This window comes from Rhinolophus sinicus, chromosome 1 (genome assembly GCF_057876585.1).
Source record: "Rhinolophus sinicus isolate RSI-liver-muscle chromosome 1, RSI-T2T, whole genome shotgun sequence".
Taxonomy (NCBI): domain Eukaryota; kingdom Metazoa; phylum Chordata; class Mammalia; order Chiroptera; family Rhinolophidae; genus Rhinolophus; species Rhinolophus sinicus.
Window position 1 is genome coordinate 141,988,125 of NC_142501.1, and position 18,692 is coordinate 142,006,816.

Below are 18,692 nucleotides of genomic sequence, written 5' to 3' on the forward strand. Positions count from 1 at the left end.
CTTTTAATCTCACAATAAGCTCATTGTGTGGATGAGGAAACTGAAACATGGCAAGCTAAGTAACCCTGACATAAAGTTAAATACTGGGAAATGAAACAGACAAGATTTCCACAGGTCTTTTGACTCCAGAGCCTACATCCTTAATTTTAACACTCAACTTAGAATGATCAGAAAACGGGACAAAATTATAATTATTTGTGGATGCTGTGGCTGTTTACAAAAGAGAAAAATATCAGCTGAGATTTAGAAGGCAGACATGAGGTAGCAGGCATCTTTTAAAAAATATTTGTAATGTCAGCGCAGAGCACTAGCAAGTGTTGCAGCTGTCTCTTACCTGGTGGCTCACGTGAGTGGTGTGAGGCAGCGGCCAGGGTTACAGCAACTCTTAACTCCTGCCAGATCTTCTTCAGTTTCTCTAACTCCCGGGGAGAGCGCCTAAATAGCTCTTAGATAAAAGGCACTAGCTTTGTTTCTTGCATTATACCTCCATCATTAAAGCTGTAGGCTTGGAAGAGATAAAAGACCTATTTGAGTTCCTGTCCATCCTGTGGATGTCCAGCTCAGCTTCACAGATTTCAGTTTGTTCTTTCTTCTCTCACTTCTCATGTATCTTCTTTTCCTGCCCGGTGGACTACAGGCTCCAGAACCAGACACAGAAACAACAGCCATCGATCAAAATAGTGTAGTAATGGCAAAAAAATCAATAAATAGATCAATGGAACAAAATAGAGAGCCCCAGAATAGATCCACACTTACAAGATTTCTTTATTTTTGACAAAGGCATCAAAACAATCCAAATAGGGAAAGTCTTTTAACAAATAGCATTGAAACAATAAGATATCCAAAATTATTTTGGCTATTTTAGTTTCTTGCATTTCCATATAAATTGTAAATTTTGAAATCCGCTATCCATTTCTCCAAAGAGTCTTCAATGAGTTTGATTAACATTGCATCGATTCTATAGATAAATTTAGGGATAATTAATATCTTAACAATTTTGGGTCTTCCAATCCATGCATGTTATATTTTTCTGTTATTTAGATCCTTAATTTCTCTTAGTCATCTTTTACTTTCTTTCAATGAAGAGGCCTTGGACATCTTTTGTTAAATTTATTCCTAATTATGTTATTTAAAATAGTATTTTAAATTTTTTTATTTTCCAATAATTTGTTGCTGATATAATGACAAACAAATGATTTCTAATATACTGATAGACAATTGATTCTTTAACCTGCTTCCCTGCTAAATTCATTTATTATAGATTTTTGTGTGTGTATATTCCCTAGGATTTTCTATGTAAGCAATCAATTGTGATCTGCGAATAGAAACAGTTTTTCTTCTTCCTTTTGAATCTATCTTTTCTCCCCCCTGCCTTGTTGCATTAGCTGAGACCTCCAATACAATAATAATAGAAGTGGTGAATGTGATATCCTATCCTTATGCTCATTCTTAGAGGGAAAGCATTCCCTAGTTCACCGTTAAGTATGATATTAGCTGCAGGTTTTGTATTTTTCTTCTCAGACTAGGGGGGTTCTCTTCTATTCTTAATTTGATGAAAATTTGTCATGAGTAGTTATTGTATTTTGCCAAATGCTTTTACTGTGTTGATAGGCAAGAGATATATAGCTATATATATATCTATATATACTGTATATCTATATATCTATATATCTATATATCTATATACTATACCTATATAAATTAACAGATAGGTAGATAGGTAGATAGGTAGGTAGATAGATAGATAGATAGATAGATAGATAGATAGATAGATAGATAGATAGATAGATCTGGGACCCCTTGCTGTACAGCGTGTTCCTCTCCAATGCTTTACCCCAGAGATGTTAGCCAACTCAGATGCCACAGACTTTCATATCTGCCTCCTCAGTTCAGCAGGATCTCTATGCTCTGCTGAGACTCAAGCTGTCTGCACTATAGTTAGGAAATTGTCCCCAGGCAGAAAGCTGATCAATCATGGGACTTACCTCATGAGTTCACTTTGTCTTAGAAACTACAGTCTATGCTGTTTATTGTACACAGTCTAAAAATAGTTGCTGAATATGTTTTGTGAGGTTTTACAGTGAATTATTCCGCTATGACCAGAACTGGAAGTCAAACGCAGCAAAATTTCAAAAACGGTTTTCTCTTAATTTTGGAATAGCAGGCTTCTTCTTCTTCTTCTTCTTCTTTTTTTTTTTTTTTTGCTAATTTGTTTTTTCTGTATTTTCCAAATTACTCAATGACAAAGATTTTCCCTGAGTTCAGGAAAGACCTATGATTTAAAATATCAATATTTCTTTTGACACACACGTAATTTTCCTACTCCACCCTGCTTGTGGATGCACTCTACTTTGAAGGCCAACATTGAATTCTGGAATCAAGTTGAAAAGATCATTAACTAGGAGAACAGTAGAAAACAAACACTGCACCAAGGAATTGGGACCTGATGCTTCTTTTAGTATCATGTCTGCATTCCAAGTAGGAATAAGAGTAAGAGTGAAAGTCAAAAGAAAGTATGTATGCCAAATGAGATTTTCCCCATTCTATTACCTAGTAAGAAAGAATTGGTTAATGGATATTGGGTAAACCATTTGAAATCTCTGCCACCAGCCTAATAATCAAGACCTAAGAAATCATCTAGTTCATAGACATTTTGCAAATGGGAAACTAAGACCTGGAGAAGTTTGTTTGCCTCCAGTTATATAGCTTATTAATGATAACAAATTGAAGTAGAAAGAATATGGGCTTTTAAGGAAAATATTTCTAAAGTCAGATTTTGGCTCCACCACTTCATAATTGTGCAACATTTTATGGAGTTATTTAACCTCTCTGAGTCAGCTTCTTCATCTCTAAAATAATAGTAATCCTACCTACTTCAATTGATTATTGTGAGAATTAAATGTACAAACACATAGCTAATCCCAAATAGATGATTGGTATTCAATATATCTTATCTCCATATTCCTTCCAGTTATTTGCAGAGCAAAGGTACTGTCTACAATAACTCATTTAGAGATTATATAGTATACTGCTTTGAAGAAAGAAATTCATATGACTCAAATGACAAATACTGAAATCATATCTTGGTTATAAAACAATGGTGCTGTAAAAATTTTAAAGATATGCAGTAGAAAGAAATAAATGTACTTTAATTTATACATGTTAATATCTGTGATAGTTAATTTTACATATATACTTAACAGGGCCAAGGGATGCTCAGACATTTGGTCAAACAATATTCTGGGTGTGTCTTTTGAGGGTGTTTCTGGAGATATTAGCATGTGAATCAGTAGATTTACTGTAAAGTACAGCAGATTTCCCCCAGTGAGGGTGGGCTTCATCTAGTCAGTTGACGGCATGAATAGAGCATAAAAGTTGACCTTCCATCAAGGAAGGAAGAATTTTTCCTGTCTTCAGACTCAAACTGAAACATTAACTCTTCCTAGGTCTTAAGACTGCCAGCCTTTGTACTAGAACTGAAACATTGACTCTCCTGGTTCTCAGGCCTTTCAACTCGGACTGGAACTGAATTAGCTCTCTTTGGTTTCCAGTTTGCCAACTCATCCTGCAGATCTTGGGACTTCTCAGACTCCATGACTGCATGAACCAATTCCCTGTAACAAATCTCTATAAATAAAAATAAAACAATAGAAATATTACACACACACATCCTAATGATTCTGTTTCTCTTGAGAACCCTAACACAATTCCATAGATCTACACATGCATACCTATTCCTCATATTTTCATAGTAGTCAGCAAGTGAGAATGCATTTCAGGGAATGCTTATTCAAACACACAGGAAGTTGGGAAGTACTGGGCAACACCTAACTTCTCATATCTGTTAAATCTCTTAAGGAATATATTTGCCTCTCTGAGAGCACTGCTCTTCTCCAAAAGAACATAGCCAGTTCTAAGAGAAATACAGGTGACTCAGAAGCAGCAGAACCAAAGAAGACATGTCAATCAACTCACTCCTAGCAAGGTTACCTTGAGGAATAGAAAAAATGAGTGACACTTCTACAACATTTCCTATTCACGGTGCCCTGAAGCAACCAGCTTTTGCAATTCTCTATCTACGGCATTCTTTTTAGTGGGCTTTGCAATATCATGAATCATATTTTTGTGATCTGTCTCCTCACCAGTTAGTGACTAATGGCAGCTGAATTGGGAGTGCATTAAGTGGAATACGTTTTTGTAACCCTTTCATATGGTTGTTCAAAGCTATCCTCAACTCATCATTAAATAAGTGTTTTATGATTCTGGGTTTGAAATCTCTTAAATAGAGATAATAATGCTATCTATGTATGTAATAAATATGGTAGGACAACTATAAAAAGTGAAAGTATTTTACTTTTCAGTTGAATGGAAATGGTGCAAATACAAAACATTATTGCAAACACTAGAAGGCACTATTTCTCTACAGAGGCAGAAAATTAATATAACAAATTTCTTGTATCTTAAATTCCTACTCTTGCCCAATTTCTATTCAAGAACAAAAAATGCAGTATGACAAATTTTAAAATATACATTCCTACAATGTACTAAGCAGTGTAAAGAAAAGGGAAAAGGAGGACTAGTGAGATAAAGGACACAATGAAAAAAATGTAAATAAAAAAAAGAAGATAGGAACAAAAAAAGCTGCAAAGGGCGATAAAGGAGAAAAGGGATAATGAGAAGAAAATGAGGCCAAAGCAAGTTTCTTTTATACGACATACTATATGGGAACAGTTTTCACATCATAGATCTTTGTCATGCTGTATTGAAAAGTGCTAATTTATAATTAATCAGTGGCTCTCTAGGTCTACACTGTATCCCCTTTCCAATCTTCTGACCTATGCTGTTTCTCTCAACTATACCTTACAGAGAGGATACTGGAATGTATCAGAATCCATAATAAAGAACCGTGAGAGGGGTTTGGAGTTACTATGGAAACGCAAATACTGTTTTGATATCACATTTCCCCGAAAATAAGACCTAACCTGAAAATAAGCCCTAGCATGATTTTTTCAGGATGCTCATAATATAAGCCCTACCCCAAAAATAAGCCCGAGTTAAGATCGTCAGCCAGACGGATGCATTTAGTACGTCTGTTGCAACACACAACGGCTGTATTAGATTGTAAAATAATAATATTAATATATAATTAAATATAAATAATTAATATTATTGACATTAATACTTAAAATAAATGATAATACAAATTATAATTAAGTACTTGTAAATACCCAAGTGGGCGCCTTTGGATGAGAGGTAAATGCCTATGTAAACAGATGAACTCGAGACTTATTGCTGAATGACCAATCGGAGTACACACACAATGCACGAATAATGTGTGCACTTGATAACGAATGGACATGGTTGTGTCTAATATGAATCTTCATAATTCAATATGTCATGTGTTTTAATGGATGTAAATAATGCACTCGTGTGAAATAAAGAAACGTTTTCTGAATTTTGGTGCCTGCAATTTTTCATCGCTTTTGTGTGGACCATCATTCTTAACTGTCATCATTTTTGTTGCAACTCCTGTCTCTTAAGTCTTCGATTAACACTTGATTTAATGGTAGATTTAAAGGGAATAATATTTTGACTCCCAGATTAGATGACTGCAAAAAGAAAGAGCTATTCCATCGAATAAAAGAAAGGAATTGTGGAGGATTCCTGGGGCAAGAATCTTATGGCTCTCTGCAAAGACATGAAGTTGGATCTCCGAATGGTCCAAAAATGTCAAGCAGAGTATACGATAACCTCAGCCAACAGGTGGACGAGGGAAATGCTAAGAAGCGCAAGTGTAGATCAGGTCGGCAACCATTATTTCCTGAGCTGGAAGACATCATCTGTGACAGGAGAGCAAAGGCTTTGGTTGTGCGCAGGGCTGATATTCAAGCATTTGCCCTTGCAATAACACGGTTAGAAATACCCCCAGAAGAATTCAAAGCATCACAACACTGACTGAATGACTTCCTTCAGCGATATGAACTGTCTCTAATATCGACAACACTGTTCAAGCTGGAAGATACTGAAGTTATTAAATGTGCACTTGCATTCAAGTCCTTTGTTGATGGTATAGACTTTTCTAAATACTGACTCTCTAACATGATTGCTATGGATGAAACTACAGTGTTTATCGGCCAAGGATCTCAAACGACAATTGATCATAGGGGAGCCTCGTCAATCTACATTCCCTCCACTGGTTACGAAAGTGCATGTGTTACCTGTATTTTGGCAATTCATCTGGATGGAAAGAAAACCCCACCTCTAATCATCCCTAAGGGCAAGAAAGATAAGGTTGAACATGTTTCAGGCATTTATGTTCTTGAAACCAAAAAAGCTTGGTGCACAAAAGGAGTTATAAGGAAGTGGGTCAATTTAATGCTGCCACTTGTTTTGCAAGGTGGCCAAAGAGGTCTGCTAGTCTGGGATTCAGCCAGCACTCACCGCGCTACAGACATGAAGAACTTTCTTGCAGAGAGAATAGATCAAATAATGATTCCCGCAGGAATGACTGCCTATCTCCAGACTCTTGATACTGCAATAAACAAGCCATTCAAGGACCATTTGCACATGGAAATCAATGATTACATTGAAAATAGAATGGCGAGAAATCAACGTGGAAACTTTGTAAAGCCTAGCCTGCAAGAGGTCGTGACTTGGGTGAAGAATTCATGGGATAAAATCACACTGACAGCTGTGTTGCCAATGCACTATGAGAAGCCTACATAAACAAGAAGTGCTCATTTAAGCAGAGTTCTATTGCTGGACATGAGATATTGGGGCCAATGGTTCTACAGGAAATGGAGTTGCAAGAAATTTAAGCCGGAATTCGGGGTTTGGAGAGTTATGACGATGTTCCAGAAGATGATGACACGACTGTATTTGAATAAATGTAGATTTTTGTATATGAATAAATGAGTAAATGTAGATTGTTGTACATGAATAAATGCAGATTGTTGTACATGAAAAAATAAGACGTCCCCTGAAAATGAGCCCTAATGCGTCTTTTGGAGCAAAAATTAATATAAGACCATCTTATTTTTGGGAAAATACGGTAGTAGTGGCTGGTAGGAAGGAAAGTAGACAAATGTCCTACTTATCCTTCCCTAAATGGTTGTGTCTGAACACTTTGTTGAGACTTACAAAAAAAAGGGATCGTGCATAATGGAAGCTAAACCGGCTTGGACTATTTTTGGTTAGAGATAGTATTTTTTTTAACTTTTGGGACTTCAGGTATCACAGTAGCTTGAGATTCATATGTTGTTGGGGGGTGGGTAATGGTGGTGATGATTTTGTTTTCTTTCTTTTTTTCTAAAGGAATGCCTTCTATACCTTTTAATTCTCTCTCTCTTTTTTTTTTTTTTTTTTTTAAGATTTTATTGGGGAAGGGGAACAGGACTTTATTGGGGAACAGTGTGTACTTCCAGGACTTTTTTCCAAGTCAAGCTGTTGTCCTTTCAATCTTAGTTGTGGAGGGTGCCGTTCAGCTTCAAGCTGTTGTCCTTTCAGGCTTAGTTGTGGAGGGCGCAGCTCAGCTCCAGGTCCAGTTGCCGTTGCTAGTTGCAGGGGGCGCAGCTCACCATCCCTTGCGGGAGTCGAGAAATTGAACTGGCAACCTTGTGGTTGAGAGGATGCGCTCCAACCAAATGAGCCATTCGGGAGCTCAGCGGCAGCTCAGCTCAAGGTGCCATATTCAATCTTAGTTGCAGGGGGCTCTGCCCACCATCCCTTGTGGGACTCGAGGAATTGAACTGGCAACCTTGTAGTTAAGAGCCCACTGGCCCATGTGGGAATCAAACCAGCAGCCTTTGGAGTTAGGAGCATGGAGCTCTAACCGCCTGAGCCACCGGGCTGGCCCAATACCTTTTAATTCTTGACAATTAAAGGAATCCAGGAGGAGGCAGCACAAAGCTGGCTGCTTAGGATTTGATCTAGGTTTGAAGAGGCATCTTGAAGATGACTTCTATTAGTCTATCGTTGAAATCAACTTAGGAAAGGTTCCAGTCAAGGTGGCAGAGTAGATAAATGCTGTGCTCACCTCCTCCCATGACCACATCAAAATTACAACTAAATTATAGAACAATCAATCTGGAGAACCATCTGAAGACTAGCTGAATGGAACTCCTATAACTAAGGATATAAAAAGAAGCCACGTTGAGACCGGTAGGAGGGCTGGAGATATGAAATAGGCTGGTCCCATACCCACATATAGTGGTTGAGAATAGGGAGGGATATCTCAGCTAGAGAGATCCCAGCTGGGAGCAAGGGGTTCTAGCCCTATACTGTGCTCCCCAACCAAGGGCTACAGGGCTGGGAAGATCAGCATGGATTTTGTCCTGGTCAGATGGAGGGATGTTGGAAACCCAGGCATCCTCTTAAAGGGCCCATACACAGATTTACTCATTGCGAGACACTCACCATAAGCTCCAGTGAAGGGACAGCAGCTTGAAAGTCACTAGAGACATAAGGGGAGAAACTGAATTGTATGGCTCCAGGGCTAGGGTCACCATTGTCCCTGTGTTAAGCCTTCTCCCCCCAGAGCCTGCAGATACCAAGCGGGCACCAAATTGGAATCTGCATTAACCTGGTGAACACTGTTCGTCCCACCCTGGAGACTCTCTGAGATTCCTTTCTACCCAACTCATGTACCACCATTGACTCCTTCAGTAGCTGTGTCTGAAGGGCAGCAGGCCTTTGTCTGCACTGCAAACTTTCTTAAAAACTCTTCAAAATCTGCAGGCCCAAGACAGACAGTGGCTGGCGTCATTGTGCCCTGTGCCTTTTGCATAGTGGACCCAGGCCTGGTGCTTGTGGGAGCCAGCTTTAGGTTGCACCATGGCCTCTCCCAAGCATCTCCGGGCCAAGCACAGGAAGCTACCAAACTTGGATCACTTTGTAGCTCCTATCAGGAGGTCCCAGGACATGTACAGGCAGTGGCTGACTTGGCCTACAACCAGAACCCCACTCAAGAGGCCCCAGAACCAACACACCCAGTGGCCAGCTTCAGATCACGACAGAGCACCAGCTGATTAGCTCTACAAATGGAACATCCCAAAGCTGGTATCAGCAGGCAACAGAGCACCACTAGGGCAAATTCCGTTTCATGGGGTCAGACCCCACTGTGGTTGTGGCCACTCCTCACAGCCAGTCAGCTTGAAGGTCAACCCCAACCAATCAAGCAGCAATCAAGGCTCAACTACAACAGGAGGACACACACAATTCACACAAGGGACACTCCTGGAGCACCTGACTCAGGTGACAGGGAGACTGTGCCACTGGGCCCCACAGGACACTTACTAGATATGTGCACTCTGCCAAGACTGGGAGATGTAGCAGACCTACCAAATGCATAGAAACAAGTACAGAGAGGCAGCCAAAATGAGGAAACAAAGAAACATGTCCCAAATGAAAGAACAGGGAAAAACTCCAGAAAAATAACTGAACAAAATGGAGTCAAGCAATCTAAGAGACACAGAGTTAAAAACACTGGTTATAAGGATGCTCAGTTGACATGGGGACAAATAGATCAACTCAGTGATGACGTCCAAAAGAGATAGTAAACATATAAAGGACATAGAAACCATTTAAAAAAACAGAAATGAAGAATACAATAACTGAAATGAAGAATACATTAGAAGGAATCAACAGCAGATTGGATGAAACAGAGGACGGGATCAGTGATTTGGAAGACAAGGTAGTGGAAAACATCCAATCAGAACAGCAAAAAGAAAAATGAGAACAGTTTAAGGGACTTCTGAGACAACATCAAGCATACCAACATTTACATGAGAGGAGTACCAGAAGGAGAAAAGACAGAGCAAATGATCGAAACCTATTTGAAGAAATAATGACTGAAAACTTCCCTAACCTGGCAAAGGAAATAGACACAAAAATTTAGGAAGCACAGGGTCCCAAACAAGATGAACCCAAAGAGGCCTACACTAAGACACATAATTAAAATGCCAAAGGTTAAAGACAAAGAGAGACTCTTAACATGATGAGAGAAAAGCAGTGAGTTACCTGCAAGGGAGCCCCCATAAGACTGTCAGCTGATTTCTCAAAGAAACTTTGTAGGCCAGAAGGGATTGGCACAAAATATTCAAAGTGATGAAAAGCAAGGACTAACAACCAAGATTACTTTACCCAGCAAAGCCATCATTTAGAACTGAAGGAGCGATAAAGAGCTTCCCAGACAAGACAAACCTAAAGGAGCTCATCACCAGCAAACCAGTATTACAAGAAATGTTAAAGGGACTTCTTTAAGAATAAGAAGGGGGAAGGGGCCAACATAAATATAAACAATAAAATGACAAGAACTATATACCTATCAGTAACCACTTGAAATGTAAATGACTTAATGCTCCAATCAAGACATAGGGTGCTTTAATAGATAAGAAAACAAGACCCATACATATGCTGCCTACAAGAAACCCACTTCAGATAGAAAGACACACACGGACTGAAAGTAAAGGGATGGAAAAAGGTATTTCATGCAAATGGAAATGAAAAAAAAAAAGCAGAGGTAGCAATACTTATACCAGACAAAATAGACTTTAAAACAAAGGCTATAACAAGAGACAAAGAAGGACACTGTATAAGGATAAAGGGATCAATCCAACAGAGGATATAACACTTGTAAACATGTATGCACCCAACATAGGAGCACCTAAATTTATAAAGCAAATATTGATGGACATAAAGGGAGAGATCGATAGTAATACAGACACAGTAGGAGACTTTAACACCCCATTGACATCAATGGATAGATCTTCCAGACGGAAAATGAAAAAGGAAGCTGTGGCATTAAATGACACACTAGACCAGAAGGATTTAATTAACATTTTTAGAGCATTTTACCCCAAAGCAGCAGAATCTTTTCAAGTGCACATGGAACATTTTCTAAGACACATCACATTAGTCTACAAAACAAATCTCAATAAATTTAAGAAGATTGAAATCGTATCAAACATCTTCTGTGACCACAATTGTATGAAACTAGAAATCAATTACAAGAAAAAAACTTAAATACACGGGGTGGCCGGTTGTGCAGTGGTTAGAGCACAGTGCTCATAACACCAAGGTCACCAGTCAATTCCCACACGGGCCAGTGAGCTGCGCCCTTCACAACTAGATTGAAAACAACTTGAAATGGAGCTATGGGTCCTGGAAAAGCACACTGTTTCCCAATATTCCCCAATAAAAATTAAAAAAAACAAAACAAAACTTAAATACACATAAACATATGGAGGCTAGATAGCATGATATTAAACAATGAATGTGTTAACAATGACATCAAAGAGAAATCAAAAGGTATGTTGAGACAAATGAAAACAAAAACCCAATGAACCAAAGTCTATGGGACACAGTGAAAACAGTTCTAATACGGAACTTTATAGCAATACAGGGCTACCTCAAGAAACAAGGAAAATCTCAAGTAAACTCTCTAACCTTACAGCTAAAGAAATGAGTAAAAGAACAATAAATAAAGCCCAAATTAGGAGGAAGGGAATATTAAAGATCAAAGCAGAAATATAGGAAATAGATGGTTAAAAAAAAAAAAGTACAAAAGATCATTGAAACCAAGAGCTGATTCTTTGAAAAGATAAACAAAATTGATAAACCATTAACCTCATTAAGCCTCATTAAGAAAAAAAGAGAGATGGCCTAAGTGAATAGAATCAGAAATGAAAGAGAAGAAGTGGCAACTGACACCACAGAAATACAAAGGGTTATAAGAAAATACTATAAACAGTTATATGCCAACAAATTGGACAATCTCAAAGAAATGGATAAATTACTAGAAATATACAATCTTCCAATACTGAGTCAAGAAGAAACAGAAAATCTGAACAGACCGATAACTACTGATGAAATTGAATCAGTAATCGAAAAACTCCCAACAAACAAATGTCCTGAACTGGATGGCTTCACAGGTGAATTTTAGCAAACATTCAAAGAAGAATTAACACCTATCCTTCTCAAACTACTCCAAAAAAATTCAAAAGGAGACAAGGCTCCCAACCTCATTGTACGAGGACACCAATACACTGATTCAAAAACCAGCCAAAAACATTACAAAGAAAGATAATTATAGGCTGATATCCCTGATGAACATAGATGTAAAAATGCTCAACAAAATATTAGCAAACTGAATTTAGCTATTCATTAAAAAGATCATACACCATGATTAAATGGAATTTATTCCTGGGATACAAAATTAGTTCAGTATCTGCAAATCTATTAATGTGATACTCCACATAAACAAAATGAAGGATAAAAATCATATGATCATATCAATTGATGCAAAAAAAGCATTTGACAAGATCCAGCATTCATTTATTTAAAACCTCTCAGCAAAGTGGGAATAGAGGGAACATACCTCAACATAATAAAGGCCATATATGACAAACCCACTGGTAACACCATACTCAACAGGTAAAAGCTAAAAGCATTTTCCTTAAGATCAGGAACAAGACAAGGATGTCCACTTTTAACGCTTTTATTCAACATAGTACTGGAAGTTCTAGTCACAGCAATCAGACAAGAAAAATAAATAAAAGTCATCCAAATTGGAAAGGAAGAAGTAAAACTGCCATTATTTGCAAACGACATGATACTGTATAGAGAAAACCCTAAAGATTCTACCCTCAAACTATTAGAAGTGATAAATAAATTCAGTAAAGTAGCAGGATACAAAATTAATATTCAGAAAACAATCACACCTTTATACACCAATAATAATCAGAAAGATAAATTAAGGAAACAATCCCATTTACAATTGTATCAAAAAAATAAAATACTTAGGAATAAATTTAACCAAAGAGGTAAAAGGCCTGTACTAAGAAAATGTTAAGGCACCAAAGAAAGAAATTAAAGAAGATACAAATAAATGGAAACATATATTGTGCTTATGGATAAGAAGAATTAATATAGTTAAAATGTCCATACTAGGGCCGGCCCGGTGGCTCAGACAGTTGGAGCTCTGTGCTCCTAACCCCAAAGGCTGCTGATTAGATTCCCACATGAGTCAGTGGGCTCTCAACCACAAGGTTGCCAGTTCGATTCCCACAAGGGATGGTGGGCTGCGCCCCCTGCAACTAGCAACGGCAACTGGACCTGGTGCTGAGCTGCGCCCTCCACAACTAAGACTGAAAGGACAACAACTTGAAGCTGAATGGCACCCTCCACAGCTAAGATTGAAAGGACAACAACTTGACTTGGAAAAAAAAAAGTCCTGGAAGTACACACTGTTCCCCAATAAAGTCCTGTTCCCCCTCCCCAATAAAATTTTTTTTTAAAAAATGTCCATACTACCCAAAGCAATATATAGATTCAATACAATCCCTATCAAAATACCAATGACATTTTTCACAGAACTAGAACAATAATCCTAAAATTTATAGGGAACCATAAAAGACCCTGAGTAGCCATGGCAATCTTGAGAAAGAAGAACAAAATTGGAGGTAATCACACTACCTGATATCAAACCATACTACAAAGCTATAATAATCAAAATGGCCTGGTGCTGACATAAAAACAGACATATAGATCAATGGAACAGAATAGAGAGCTCAGAAATAAACCAATGCGTATATGGTCAATAAATCTATGACAAAGGAGGCAAGAATATACAGTGGGGTAAAGACAGTCTATTCAATAAGTGGTGTTGAGAAAACTGGATGGATACACTTTAAAAAATGAAACTAAACCACTTTCTTACACCGTATGTGAGAATAAACTCAAAATGGATTAAAGACTTAAATGTAAGACCCAAAACTGTAAAGCTCCTAGAAGAAAACAGGTAGTAAATTCTCTGACATTGCTCTTAGTAATATATGTTCATTGTGGCATTTTTTACAATAGTCAAGATATGGAAGCAACCTAAGTGTCCGCTGTTAGACAAATAGATAAAGAAGAAGTGGTACATATGTACAATGGAATATGTACAATGGAATTAAGCCATAAAAAGAATGAAATCTTACCTTTTTCGACAGCATGGATGAACCTAGAGGGTATTATGCTAAGTGAAATAAGTCAGACAGAGAAAGACAAATACCATATGAGCTCACTTATATATGGAAATTGAAGAACAAAATAAATGAACAAACAAAACAAAAACAGACTCATAGATACAGAGAACATTTTGATGGTTGCCAGATGGGAGGGGGGTTGGGAGGTAAGGTGGAAAATGTGAAAGGAGTAAGAAGTACAAATTAGTAGTTACAGAATAGTCACAGGGATGTAAATTGTAGCATAAGAAATATAGCCAATAATGTAATAACTATGTATAGTGCCAGGTGGATACTAGACTTATTAGGGGGATCACTTCATAAATTATATAAATGTCTAACCTCTATGCTGTACACCTGAAACTAATTTAAAATAATATTGAATGCTGATTGTAATTGAAAAATAAAATAAATTACAGTTTTAAAAAAATCAAGTTAGGAAAGGAAACAGGAATTGAAAATTACAGATTCGTCCAAATCAAATATTGTAGATGTAAGAGCCTAGGAATTCATGCTTCAAGACTCTGAGGAAATTTTATAACTGTGCTTTGATACCAGGAAATCAATTTAGTAAATTGAGCATAGATTGGGAGGTTAAAACAACACCTGGCCAAACAATTTCTCAATAATAAATACTCTATCAAACTATGAGCTCTCAGTGAATCGTTTTTTACATCTTTTACATCTTACTTGGCTTTGTATCTACAATACTTGGCATATAGCAGGCACTCAGTAAATGATAGTTGCATGAATAAACATGAAAACATTCTCCTGGAGTTAGGCATTCAGGTATCAAAAAAAAATTTTTCCTGATCTTTTTTGTCCTTACTTTCATTGGACCATGCTCTCACGATGGAAAGTTTTAACAATCTCTTTCTTAATTCTTGTCAATAGGAGTGTGTGGGTCCAAAGTACAGTGGTAAGTGCCAATCTCTGAGTTAGAGAGAAGGGAGACTGTAATTGCCACTAAGTAAATTTGTGATGTCCTCATTGGAAACTTATTAACTCAACAGGGAGTCTTGATGACAGAGGACATAATCTTTCTTCACTATGAATTTAGACTTTGATGTCGTCAAGAAAAATCATTAATGCAAGTTCTTGGGAGATATGCTTACTTTAAATATGACCAAGGGACTGGCAGTGTGGCTGCCCACCTAGTTGAAGTTCACAAAGTTACTTGAGATCAGAGCCGTTGAGAGTGAATACCCCACTGGTGAAAAATTCTTGCCCGGCAAGAGCAGATTAGTATTGGTATGCAATATACTCAGTCTTATTAGTGATTTGTATTGGCTTCCTTCTCTTCTTGTGGTCCCTGTTTGAGGCCTTAGGGCCTAGACTGGGCAGATTGAGGGAGAAGTGTCCAGGGGCAGAATCTCTTCCTATGGAAGGAGCAGGAGCAGATCCCCACCCCCCTCCAACCAGGGATAGTGTGGGGTTGTAGGACTGTGTGTCTTAAAGAGGAGATACTTGAGGCAGGGGCAGAAACCTGGAGTTTCCTGTTAGGAACAGAGGGGATGGCCCAAAGGGGACTCCCTCTCAGTAAAGTCTTTGGGTTCTTTCCCTTCTGGAATGCAACACAAATTTCAAGTTAGCGGTATATTAACCCTTGCCTTTTCTATATTACAATTTTCCTCTGTAATTATTATTTTTGATTCCAGCAGAGTCTGTTGTGTTTATCTGTCAAGGCTGAAGGGACAGGATATTAAGTAGGAAAGGGCCCTTCTACCATATTCTTTTAATCCCTCCAGTAGAGAAGGCTATAAACCCGTCAGGTGGACTTTGGATGTTGGAGGCCTTGGTTCTTTGTCAAATGGACCTCTTCCCACAACATGCCAACTGGCTTCCCCATAATGAATGATCCAAAAAATACCAACACATTAGCTAGTCTTTATGACTTAACTTTGGTGATATACCATTACTTCTGCCATATTCTAGTGGTCACATAGACCAATCCTGATACAGTGTGGGAAAGCACTACAGGAGGGAGTAAATACCAGGAGACAGGGATCATTGGGGATTATCATGGAATTTTGTGACCATAGAGGAAGTTCCTAAATGTATGTGCTCACAAAACCCTTTTTCAAAATGATAATTTCCTGGCACGATTGTTCCAGGGAACAATAATAGGGAACACATTTTAGGAAATGCTGTTATAGGTAATGGAAGTCCATTGGAGTTTCTGTAAGGTTATGGCATGTACCATTATTTTGGAAGATTTCTGGCAGAAACATGTTGAATAAGTTGAAGAAGAAAGATTAAAGTTAGGGAGACTCTAGTTAGAAAGCTTGGCAATGTTGTAGTTGACAGGTGATGGCAATAGGAGGATGGCAATTGGGAATGAAAAGAAGGAACCAACGTGAGATATATTATGGAAGCAGAAACAACAGAACAATGTGATTGTGAAAGAGGGAGGCATCCAAAATGACTCTTATTTCTACCTTAAGTGATTAGGTCCATGACAAATTCATTAACCAACATTGGAAATACACACTGAGGAGCAGGTTTGGGAGAAAATTGGATGAACTCAGTTCTAGATATCATGAACTTTGAGCCAGCAAGGGTCCTATTTATATATCAATTACTATGCTTTTGGCTACAAGCAACAAAGCCACCTCAAATTGGTTGAAATAATGACAATATTTGGCTCAGAAATTGGAAATCCAGAGGTGAGACAGGCTTTAGCGTTGACATAAAGTGTTCCAGTTCCATTTCCTAGTGATTCTCTTGATTCTGTTCTCTTCCCCATGTCAGATTCTTCTTTAGGCTAGTTTTTAAGAATGCTGCAACTATTCTGGCCTCAAACCTGCACATGACTGTCTTGGGGGAAAAGAGGCCATCTCTCCCTGTGAGAAATGAGAGATCGTTCTTTCCTTACTTGTCAAAGCCTAGATTGAATCTCATGCCCAGCACTAAATCTATCCCTGAGGCCAGAGGAATGCTTTGTGCTCATTTAAACCAATCACTAGCCAGGTGGTTGGACAGAATTCTTAGATCAATGAAACCTACTTCTGGAACTAGGGTGTAATGGATTGTAGAGGAGATAAAGTCCCCTGGAACGAGTCCAGCAGGCAGTTGAAAATGTGATTCCAGGGCACAGAGATGCAGATTTGGGAGTTATTTGCATTGATGTTAATTTGAAGGCTTGGGAGAATTTGACATCATTTAGGGTGACAGTGTATTCGGAGAACGAGAACACTGAGGAACAGTTACACTACAGGGTCAATGCTGAGTGATGGAAGCCAGCAACAGAGAGTGAAGTGGTGGCCAGAGAGGCAGGTATTTGTGGAACCAAGGTACTGCATCGTCTCTGTAGCTATGGGATTAGTGTTTAAAAAGTTCATTTTTCATTTGTTTTTCTTACCTCTCCAACTCAGTGTGGTGCTTCATGACAGACGTCCTGGCATTTATTTCCATTTTTCTCTCAAAATGTCCATCAGAGTTTCTTGTACATGGTAAATGCTCACTAATTATTTAATTGATTTTTTTTATTATGGTGGGAAATTTGGCTAATAGAGCACATTGTGTGAAAGCATAGAGAAAAGTATAATCAAAAGCAAGAACATGCGAAGAACTCTTGCTCTTAAATAAACTCAAGTATTGGTGTCATATTTAAAAATATATATGTATATATATTTTTTACATTAGTATTTTTTAAATTTGAAGTGGGTTAATTTTCTTTTTTTAAACATTTTCAATTACAGTTGACATTCAATATCATTTTATACTAGTTTCAGTTGAAGAGCATAATGGTTAGACATTTATACAATTTACAAAGTGACCCCCCCCAATAAGTTAAGTACCCATCTGGCACCATACATGGTTATTACAATATTATTGACTATATGCCCTATGCTGTATTTAACATCCCTGTGATTATTTTGTAACTACCAATTTCAACTTAACAAAAAATATTTTAAACTAAAAGTTATTTTTGTGCTACTAAGACCATTGGAAGTATCTTCTCAGTATACTGGTGACTTTAGAAATGAAGCAAATTTACTATTAATACAACAAAACTGGTTAGAATACAAAATTTTGATTAAAAATGCCTGTTGCATTTGAAAAAAGCCTACCTTACATAATGTCAATTTAGTGGTTCTCTTGTTTCTTTTTTCCTCTCAGAATATGAGTTTAAATGTGTACATTTTGGATAAGAAAGATAAAGGCAAAGAATCACCTCTTTATCATACAAATCAGTCTCTTTTATTTTGCATTATTTTGTGTGTGGGCAGGGATTGTTTTGCTTTATTGAAGGAAAGTGGGCATCTGTTAAAATCTCTAGCACACTAGGAAGCATAAGGTAAAGACTTTTTCATGTTGGTTCTTTGATTAAGATTTAGCATCAGGTTAGTACAATGCACAATTTATTATTAATACTGAATGATGATGATGAAAATACTTTATAAAAGTGGATATTTAATTGGTGCTGTGATTCATATAAATTATGCATAACAGAAGAAGATATAGAATGAATTCTTTTTAATTTTTAATTTTATTGGGGAATATTGGGGGACAGTGTGTTTCTCCAGGGCCCATCGGCTCCAAGTAGTTGTTCTTCAATCCAGTTGTGGAGGGCATAGCTCAGCTCCAAATCCAGTTGCCATTTTTTTTTTTTATTTTTTATTTTTTTCCAGATTCTGTAGTTTCTTTCTTTCTTTTCTTTCTTTTTTTTTTTTATTGGGGAAA

The 18,692-nt window shown here is 37.6% G+C and overlaps 1 protein-coding gene across 5 annotated transcripts in view; it reads left to right on the plus strand.

Annotated features, from left to right (window-relative positions):
- LOC109458377 (uncharacterized) overlaps positions 1 to 18,692 on the plus strand; it is a 43,535-nt gene that overhangs the window by 10,151 nt on the left and 14,692 nt on the right. Inside the window, exon 3 of one of the 5 annotated variants that reach the window (XM_088790109.1) lies at positions 3,859 to 5,865. The exons of 3 other annotated variants lie outside the window; for them this stretch is intronic. The gene's annotated coding sequence lies outside the window, so the exon portion shown is untranslated. Of the gene's footprint in view, positions 1 to 3,446; positions 3,664 to 3,858; positions 5,866 to 18,692 lie in introns of those variants that run through there. One more of the 5 variants, XM_088790112.1, reaches the window with a different exon arrangement.